The sequence below is a fragment of the Berghia stephanieae genome, unplaced genomic scaffold (genome assembly GCF_034508935.2).
Source record: "Berghia stephanieae isolate SIO BIC M18660-M18661 unplaced genomic scaffold, UCSD_Bste_1.3 scaffold120, whole genome shotgun sequence".
Lineage (NCBI taxonomy): Eukaryota > Metazoa > Mollusca > Gastropoda > Nudibranchia > Aeolidiidae > Berghia > Berghia stephanieae.
The window spans coordinates 1-10,000 of NW_027622180.1; the positions used below are offsets into that span (position 1 = coordinate 1).

The 10,000-nt window shown below is 35.0% G+C and overlaps 1 pseudogene across 1 annotated transcript in view; it reads right to left on the minus strand.

Moving 5' to 3' along the window:
- Positions 1-865: 865 nt before the first annotated feature.
- The window catches only part of LOC144960999 (uncharacterized), a 25,261-nt pseudogene continuing 16,126 nt past the window's right edge, over positions 866-10,000 (minus strand). The window contains exon 4 of the transcript XR_013643020.1: positions 866-1,012. The product of XR_013643020.1 is annotated as an uncharacterized LOC144960999 (transcript). The remainder of the gene's footprint in view (positions 1,013-10,000) is intronic.

Genomic DNA, 10,000 nt, shown 5'->3' on the forward strand with positions numbered 1-10,000 from the left:
TGGAAATTTAAGCATGCATCAATGGTCAAACGCTGCTACATAATGCCTACCATACTATGATCGACAAATAATCACTGATCTTACGACCAATGTTAATGAACCTACTCCGGAGACCAGGAAAACAACAGATCTCTTGTTTATTTACATACAGTGGAACCCATGTATAACAGGTATGTGATAACAAAGGCTTTGACTCACTCAATCCTAGAGATTTTTGCTACTTTTCAAAACAGGAAAATATGTATTAAAAATGAGCATGTGCATATTCAACTATCATTCATATTATGTAAAAGCTAATAAATAACATTAGCTTTGATACCACTACTACGCCTATAATTTGTCTCAGAAAAAGGTACTTGATAGGCATGGGGTAAAAGTAACCCGGGTAAACTACGGATATGATCTGTGAGGGTTGAGTGAGTTAAAAATCCTCGTTATTTGTCTTCCTCTTTGCTTTTCGTAAAACTTTAACGGCTAAAGCAGGGACTTCGGCTATTACTATTACTTCGGTTCTTATTATAATTCCACTTTAGGGTCAGTACCCTAAGGTAGTGATGAGGGGAGGGGGGGGGGGGGGGGCATAGCCTGTAACCAAACGGTTCCTATTTTTGGAAAACAAATATTTAAAGAAGGCAAGAAATGTGGTAACCTCTCCTTTTGGTGGGCTTTCATACCAAATGATAAACGGTGATTTAGGCCATTTAGGTTGTTTCCCTACGGCTATAACTGGACTCTGGTTTTAACAGGGATTTTAGTCAGGTCCCAACATTACTGTTATACTGAGGTTCCACAGTATTTTTTTATAGCTAGATTGGGACTCGCCCTCGTCTTATATAATGAAAGGTAAGTAAGAAGATTGGGCATGTTGTGTTTTAAAAAACGATTTATTCCCCAAATTGTTTTCAATAAAATTCAACAAATACAATAATTAATTACATTTCATGTTGCACATCTGAGGACCTTGCAATGCTCCACTGTATCACTTAGTCTTATTCAACAATTTCCTCTTGGCCTGGGAAATAAAAAAACATATTTTGTTTTAATAAAACTGACTTTTATTTTCCCTGTCCTTTTCTTTGTTTCTTGATTCTTAACATTTTTATTGTTTGTGGTCGCGACAATTTTTTTTTAAATCTGTATCAGAGCTGCGCGTATCAAGTTATCACGACGATCTCAACTCTGATGTCTCTTGAGAGGACTGATCAACGGTTTTCAAAAGGAAACCGTCCTGCTATTCGCATTGTCCTGATCGAAAGAATTTACTTTGTTTTGTAGTAATAAATTATTGTTGTTGCTTTATTATTATTATTATTATTATTATTATTATTATTATTATTATTATTATTATTATTATTATTATTATTATTATTATTATTATTATTATTATTATTATTATTATTTTATTATTACAGTGAAACGATTTCATTGTATCAATATCGATTTGTTTAGCTGTAATTAATTTAATCAGTTATTGCATTTTATTTAATTCATAATTTTCTAACCATTAATTTCTGTAACAAAACAGAGCAATGAACATAAATGCGTTCACCATAGTTTGTCTTATTATGTTTCTGATGACGTATAATTCTAAAATGAAAGCAAAAATATCTATGTTCAAAACGTAATGGCATGTTCCTCTCACGATCATCTGCAAAAGTGCAGTGGCGTGGCATGCTTACAGTATAAGTATAAGGTGGTGCCAGAATAAGAAGAAAATGACTTAAGACATGCTATATTTTAAATACAAAAGAAAGAAAAAATATACAGAAAAAAAACTTACTCAAATAAGTACGAGGCGGTATTTACCATTTTTCAGTTTTATTTTATTTTAAATGCTGTTATAATCCATTTTTAAAAGATGGATGTAGTGCCAGGCACCAAATCAACCAATGTAGCCACGCCCCTGCTCAAAAGTGCGATGTCAAAGTACTGGTTCCAATCTGATATTAAGTGCAAAGCCAGTTTCCGGAGGATTGGATATATACCGTACGTTGTGCAACTAATCTTCTGGTCTCAGAGTGATGGCATCGTATTTTCTAGCCCTGTAAAATCGTAGCCATCGTAAAGTTATAGAATGACACTGATAAAAAAAAAATGACGTCAAAATGCCAGTCTTTTGGCACAAAATTAAAATCGTTAGTTGTTTTCAATTGTTCAACCAAGGAAATAACTTGTTTCCTTGAGCTCTACTAACGACAACTCACTAGACGCTACACAAACCTAAAAAATGACGTCAAACTTCTAGTCCTAGAGGGTTCTAGTGTCAGGCTATATATGTTAAAGATGGCTACGGTACAATACTGCCGTACTCTGGAAAACCCTAATTCTTTAAAAATATAGTTTTTTCCAGAGTACGGCAGAATAATGGTCGTCAATAAAGATCATCAATTTTCTGTCTTTTATAATAATTATCCACCTTATGATTCAACATAAAACCTATTCATTGTTTATACATTGCCGGAGGATTTTCAATGAGTTTTTCAAACTGGAAAAGAGTAATGTGTGACGTCACGACCTCTATTTTTTTTTAGAAATACTCCGCTATTTACTTAGATATTCTAGTATAAATTTAGACTTTCGCGACGGCTTGTCAGGTGAATAATAATATTAGAGCAGTGTGGCAATATAACAATTTTTACACAGAAAGCACAATACTGTTTGCATGCACCAAATACGATATGATTAAACAAAAAAAAAAGAAAGAAATAAAAATCAAAGCGCGGGTTATATGTATTTTATCGCACATATTTACATAGAAATTCCACGCTGCATTGGCGTAAGAGAAGATATGTCTTGAGGCCTTGAAAAGGCGTGGCATTTGTTTGTTGTTTTTTTGTTTTGTTTTGTTTTTGGGTCTCTTTTTTTTTTTGTATGTTCGCTAGTTAAATGACACCCTGTAGACACCTCTCAATGAGGCCTTGCGTCTTGGTCGCCCAAGCAGTGGTTTATCTGTGTTTGTCCCAGGTTAAGCTTAAACACACAGTGATAGCCCAAGGTATAAAACTCGTTTAATGTATGCCTATGAATTCCGTATTTTTTTGGAAATGGCGTTTAAAATAGATGACATTACAAAGCATTATGATTATTGGAATTTTATATCACACCGTTACTCATACTTAACACATTTAAGTCCAATAATCAAACGCAAATCATGCGCTTTATTTATCATAAAGCGGTTATGAAGTCTAGAGGTATCGGATCGGAGGGTCTTGGGTTTGAGCCCCTCTCTGAGCGGTGCATAGTCGAGTCTTTGAAAAAAGGCTCTTTACTTACATTCTTTCACCGTACTCAGGCGTAAAATTTTAATTATTGCTGTCGGCTAGGGACCCATTGTAAAGCGCTTTGAGCACGTTTAGTGGATATTGCGCTATATAAAAGTTCGTTTGAGTTTGTTTTTTTTTTAAATAATTATTGTAACAAATACTTTTTGTTGGGTTGCGGTTTTTTTTTCCCGCTACAACAATGACAGCATAAAGATCTGGGTTATCAGACTTATAAAAAGATAAATGTTCTTAGTTCTGTCGATATAAAACTGTAAGACTTTGGAGTTTAACCACAAACTGGACTACAGTTTATGAGTAGTCTATTCATATTTTAAATACCGTCAACTGGGGTAACTTTGCCTGAAGGGGCAACTTTGCCTCTTTAATTTTGGACCAATTATAGTATATTTAGTTTTGTGGTCCTAATTTCCTTTGACAAAAAGTTCAGTCATTTAACCAGGATAATAACTACAACAAAACTGAGATCACTCAAAATGCTCCAAATTTACATAGGCAAAGTTACCTCTTAAAGCAAAGTTACTCCTGTTGACGGTACAACAAACAAACAAATACTAAGAATTTTTAAAAGCGCTGAAAAATGCAACAAGATGCATTATGCTCATAATCATAAACTTTCTACTCTTAAAATAAATCCATATATCATCTCCTGGGTTTTAGACTTCCTCACAAATAGAATACAAAATACATACAAGTAAGAGGAGATGTCTCCAATAACACAACTATAAATACTGGTGCTTTGCATGGCTGTGTAATCTCTCCCATGCTTTTTATACTTTATACGAACGACTGTAAAAGCGCAGATCTTAGCATACCCGTTTTAAAATTTACAGACGACACTACTCTACAAGGATTAACTACTAATAATGATGAAATCAATAATAAGGAAGAAATGGATAAATTTGTTTCCTGGTGCGACAATAACCACCTTGAACTGAATGTAAGACTAAATAATTAATTAATTATAGACTTTAGAAAAGATAAGAATACAAAAGACCATAATATCACTATCAAGAATGAAAAAGTAGAGCAAGTAGTAGAATACAAATATCTAGGAGTCACCATGAACAACAAATTACGGTGGGACGTAGATACCAGATACATCAATAGTAAAATTAATCAAAGAATGTACTTTTTACGAAAATTGTCCAAACTTAACATTGACAAAACACTTTGTACGTTATTTTATAGATCTGTAATAGAAAGTTTTTTTGTTTTTTTTTTTGTTTTTTTGTATTACTGCCTGGGGTGGAAATTGTTTTAGCTCAGCAAAAGCTGACTTTGACAGGACTATTAAAAGAGCTAACAAACTTACCACAGGATCCATGTCTTTTAATGATTTATATAGAGAATGCTGCTTAAAAATTAAGAAAAATTGTAAATATTTTAGCCAATCCCAACCATTATCTAAATCATCACACCATCAAGTCGACAGAAGTGAACGATTGTTGCCAATCCGTGCAAAAAGTGAAAGATGCCTCAGATCCTTTTTACCTTGCAGTTGCATAATTTTAAATCAGGAAAATATTTTTATAAATTTTGGTCTATGTCTGTTTAAAATTTGAATCTCCTTCTTTAAAATTAATCCATACCTACAATTTTTAAACAACAATTTATAAAATCGCTTAATACATCTTTACAATTTCCTATTTAATCTATATGTGCCGTGTAATTTAAACTACCGTATGTAATTTTTCTCAGTCAATTTACAAAATTATTATACTGTATCTAATTCTTAGTTTTTTACTGAATTTATTTTTTAATATGTTGATATCAATATTATACACTTTACTAGGCGTCTATATCTTTACAATTATATAATCTTTACGTCCCTTGACATGTATACTCTGTAATTTATTATTACTGCTTATCTATTACCATGTTATTATTATTAAATGATTAATCGTTCATGATGTTCACATGAAGTAGAATTGTACTGCATCATGACGTGCGGGTATATATCTATACTTATGTGTGTGTGTGAGAGAGAGAGAGAGAGAGAGAGAGAGAGAAAGAGAGAGAGAGAGAGAGAGAGAGGGAGTGTGTGTGTGTGTGTGAGAGAGAGAGAGAGAGTATGTGTGTGTGTGTGTGTGTGTGTGTCTGTGTGGGTGGGTGGATGTGTTAAAAGAACTGTACTGTGTATATAAACTTTCCATCTCAAACATGCGTATTTAACAAACTCGAAATCGATTTCTTCAGTATGAATATAACGTGGAAAAGCTCTCCAGGTCGAGGAAGGCGGAGCAAACATTGGATCAGACCAAGGCCTTCTATATAGTTCATATATAGAGGGCCTTGATCACACCCGACGTGACCTCAACAAGGTCTGACATTTCAACTCTACGCTATTTTCCTATTTTCCTGATGGGCTGGGTTCCGGGTTTTCCCCATTCCGTTGTCAGCGGTAATCAGCGATATGTTCGCATCTTCGCTATTTTTTATTTTAATAAATTCACACAATCCAAAATAAGAGGACAATTAAATATCTGGATGATATTTGCAACATTCATTATTTCAGTAGAATTTTCCCTTCTCCTTTTGCAATAAATGACACCTTTGAAACTGCATAACTTGTTTATTTATGAATGGAATTTCAAAATTCAAAAACATTTTTACTCAGTGGAGATAAGGCTTTGATTTCAAGGAAAAAAATTCCTCAAAAAGAGAAAAAAACATTTTTCATAATCATTGCTAAATAAGTATACAAAAACTGTTCTCGCTGTTGTCCTACAATACCCTATAACTATGATATTTTGTAAAGATTGAGTCCATTGTCAGGAATACGGCAGACAATGCAACGTCAGAAACAAAAGGAAAATTAATAAAATGTGAGAAGTGGGGAGAAGAGATAAACATGGAAAGGAGAGAGAGAGAGAGAGAGAGAGAGAGAGAGAGAGAGAGAGAGAGAGAGAGAGAGAGAGAGAGAGAGAACGGGTGGGAGGAATAAGAAGAACAGAGAGAGAGAGAGAAAGGGAGAGAAGCTAGGAGGGGGGGGGGGGGCGCTGGTGTGTACCTACGCATTGAATCATCATTAGATAATCTAAGAATTCACAATATAACTATAACTATTGATTATTATGGGATCGATGTCAGGTGTTGTCAAGATTCATGGTTTGAAGCCATGGCGTGCACCGGCGGTCGGTCAAAAGAGCGAAGTTGTTTTGTGCCGCCCTATATTTTCCGTAGATTAACATGTCAGCCAAACAAAAAACTTCAATTTTAAAATTTTGATAAAATTAAAAATTTAGCACATACTGCTTTTTGTTTTGAATTTAATATTTGATGACTCGTGCGTCGCTCCGCGAAGGTAGCGTCAAATCGGCACGTTTCATCTTTCCCCCGTTGCCTGCGCGGGGTGACAATGAGCGGAGGGTGTGGTGTGGTGGGGACGTTTTTTTGTTGTTTATATGAGCCAGTCTTCGTTTGGCCGTCCTGTCCTTATCCTATACTCCGTTGTACCTTGAAGAAAGTTAGTTACCACTCCCCAATCTCCCTCCACCCTCCCTCCTCAACTAACTATTGTCTTTCACTGCTAAAATAATTAGGCCAAGACGGCCAATCTAGCGATGCACGCCCTGAGGTCCTACTTGGGATAAATTAAAACCATATCAGTTTTATCACTGAAAGAAGAGGCTTTGCTTCACTTAGATATACGGATGAAGAGAGTGGCAATAAATATATATTTCATCATTGTTTGTTTTGCTTAAATATATATTAAATATAAAAAAGAACAGTAAACAAAGTATGCACCGAGAAGAGCCCCATGGTACTATAAATAAAAATCCCTGACCCCACGGAGTCCTTCATCCCCGCACACTCCCAACGATCCTACTCAACTTGTATTGTGTGCATTGTCTAATACTAATAATAGTATAATTATAAAGATGTCGCTGATTGTGTGTGAAGTTAACAAGTGCTTTGCGTTTGGAATTAAATGTGGATTTTTGAATTCTATTATTCTAAAGTTGTGTGTCATACCGTTCGTATTCAGAGAAAATGTATTATCGCTGTTGTCATTGTTTATGAAACATACCTGTTTTTATCTTGAATCATTTTATTTTAAAAAGTTATTTCTGTAATTTGTAACCAATCATGAATCATGTTGATTTTTTAATTGATAATCAATTCCGACACTTATCCCCTCAAGAGAAAATAGTGGTGAAAGATTTAGGTCCACACAAACCAGTGATTTTTAACTTAGTTTCTAACACTCCGAGGAGACAGCGCCGATTTAATAATGATTATTTTTAAAATGTTGAATGGCTTACTGCCAGTGAAAGCCGTAAAACGCTTCATTGTTTTTATTGCTTGATTTTTTTGGTGATGTATGCTATAACGGACAACAGGAGGATTCAGTGATATTGCACACATCTCTCAGGCACTGAAGAAACATTCTGAATCAAATAGCCATGTCACAGATGCTGTTAAATATAAACTTTTCAACGTTGTAGATATAAGAAATCAGTTGGAAACAGGACATGCTGCGTCTGTGAGTCGTTATAATGAACAGGTGAAAGTTAACAGACAAGTTTTGTCCAAGATAATTGATGCTCTTTTGTGAGTATGTCTCGTTAATATTCTAACACGCACACACACATACACGCACACACAAATACACGCACATATGCAAACAATTGCAATACCGCCCTCCACACACACACACACACACATACGTGTCTCGGACACATTAAGAAGACTCTCACCAAATCCTACATTGTGTGGACGTATCATAGCTCAAAAACCAATAATACAAACAGGCTGATTTTTTTAATGTATCACCTAGACATGAAAAGATTGGTGTATGCCAAATTTCAGCCCTCTGCTTCAATTTTCATGTCAACATTATTTTACTCATACATTATTGGGACGTATCACTCAGTGGACATCGCATGACCTTTGAACCTCAAGCATGTTACACAAAAACATGAAAAACAAACATAAAACAGACTTTGTAGAAATGTACTCCGGGCATCTAGATTCTTAATCTATGTGCATTGGAATATTGGATTTTTATGTTCTCATTGGTTCCATTCTGGAATCGAACCTAAACAATATGATTTGCCTATTAATGTCAGGACAAAATGATGGTACATCGTTATTTCGTGACTAAGTCATTAAGTATGAGGCTTGTAGTATTGACAATAATAGAAGTCTCATAGCCTTTGGACTGAAAAGATAGCTAGCTATCTTTAAACTTTATTCTGAAATGAATTCACCATTATTTTCCTTATGGGTTGCATTATTTTACATACATTATCATAGTGGTACGTTTGAAGAATAAATGTTTCAGCTATATGACGCCATTGTTTTTTGTTTTGTTTTTGATTGTTTCTTTTTTTGTTGTTGTTTGATTGTCTTTGTTTATTTTGTTTGTTGTTTTAAGATTAACATAGTAATAGCAGAGATTAGAAATAGCTTATGTTTCATAGCAATGATAATCATAAAGGAAATTAACATATAATTCAACATTTTATTCAAAATTTTATTCAACCATGCTTTAACCTAGAACACTGCCAAATTCGGCATAAACTGCATTAAAACCAAAAGATAGAAAGTCACAGTCATTCAACAATTATCTCGATCCGTGATAAGACTCTACACTACAAAGTTCTTTTTCAAAAGGGCTAAGCTCTTTAAGAACGTCCTCATTGTGCTTGTCGGTATTTATTCCCTGGGTGTTGTCAGACAATTTCATCTTTGAAGCCTCCCTTTGCCTTCTTCTGTTGAATAATATTATTCGTACTAGCGTAATCACACCGAGTCTTTCCCATTTTTCCTTGACAATGCCTTTTGGCGCCAACATTTCCATGGTCAACTTTTCAGTTTCACTAGTGAGGTACTTCGACAGCTTTGACACATCATCTGTGAGTGGAATAGTCTTTGTGGTATTTTTCTTTTTTTTTCATGTAGGTTTCTTGCGGCATTGCAAGTTATTTCCTGATTCCACATACTTGTGTGAAGCTGATAATATGCACCTGTTCTCTCTTTCATAACTGTATCTCCAGTCTCAATAGCTTTAGCTTTCAACAGAATACAGCAGTGCGCCAAACTATGTCCTAGTTTTAGAGCAAGGGATGGTATTCCATATTGATTTGTGTCTTATGAGTAGGCTGCCACCTCTCTTACAGCTGAGACGACATCTTTGAATCTTTCAGGTTTCAGGTTGAAGGAAGTCTGATAGTCCCAACGATTCATAGTTAGGTGCACTCCTGAGCTTAATCAAAAGGCGGGCCAATTCTCTTAATTTATTTCGAATATACCCGTGCCTATATTTGTCATGTCCGTTCTTTGTCGTCTCTCTGAGGCCAAGAAGTTTTATAGTTTCATCGCTCTTGGCCACGATTGAAATAGGGCCATTCCGTAAAGACACCATTATTTCATTATATTATACAGATCGTTGTCAGATGCCTGTGGTAAAAGCAACTTTCCTTGTTTAACCAATTGCTTCCGGGGTACACTTTCAGCTTTGTTTACACATTTATGCCTCCAAAGATCTTTCTTAGAGACCCAACCCATACATTTCAAACATGGCACAAAGTTGCTTACTTGAGTTAATGTTTTTTTCCTTCTTTTGACCACCACCATGCCTGTTCCTTGCATCAGCGTATTGATATTGTGTGCATGGTCACCAGCATTGCGAAGTTTGGCAAGTTCATCTTTTTTAGTTAGGGAAGTAGCATTAAGTAAAGGCACCATATCTTTTTCATTCTTGTGTTGTG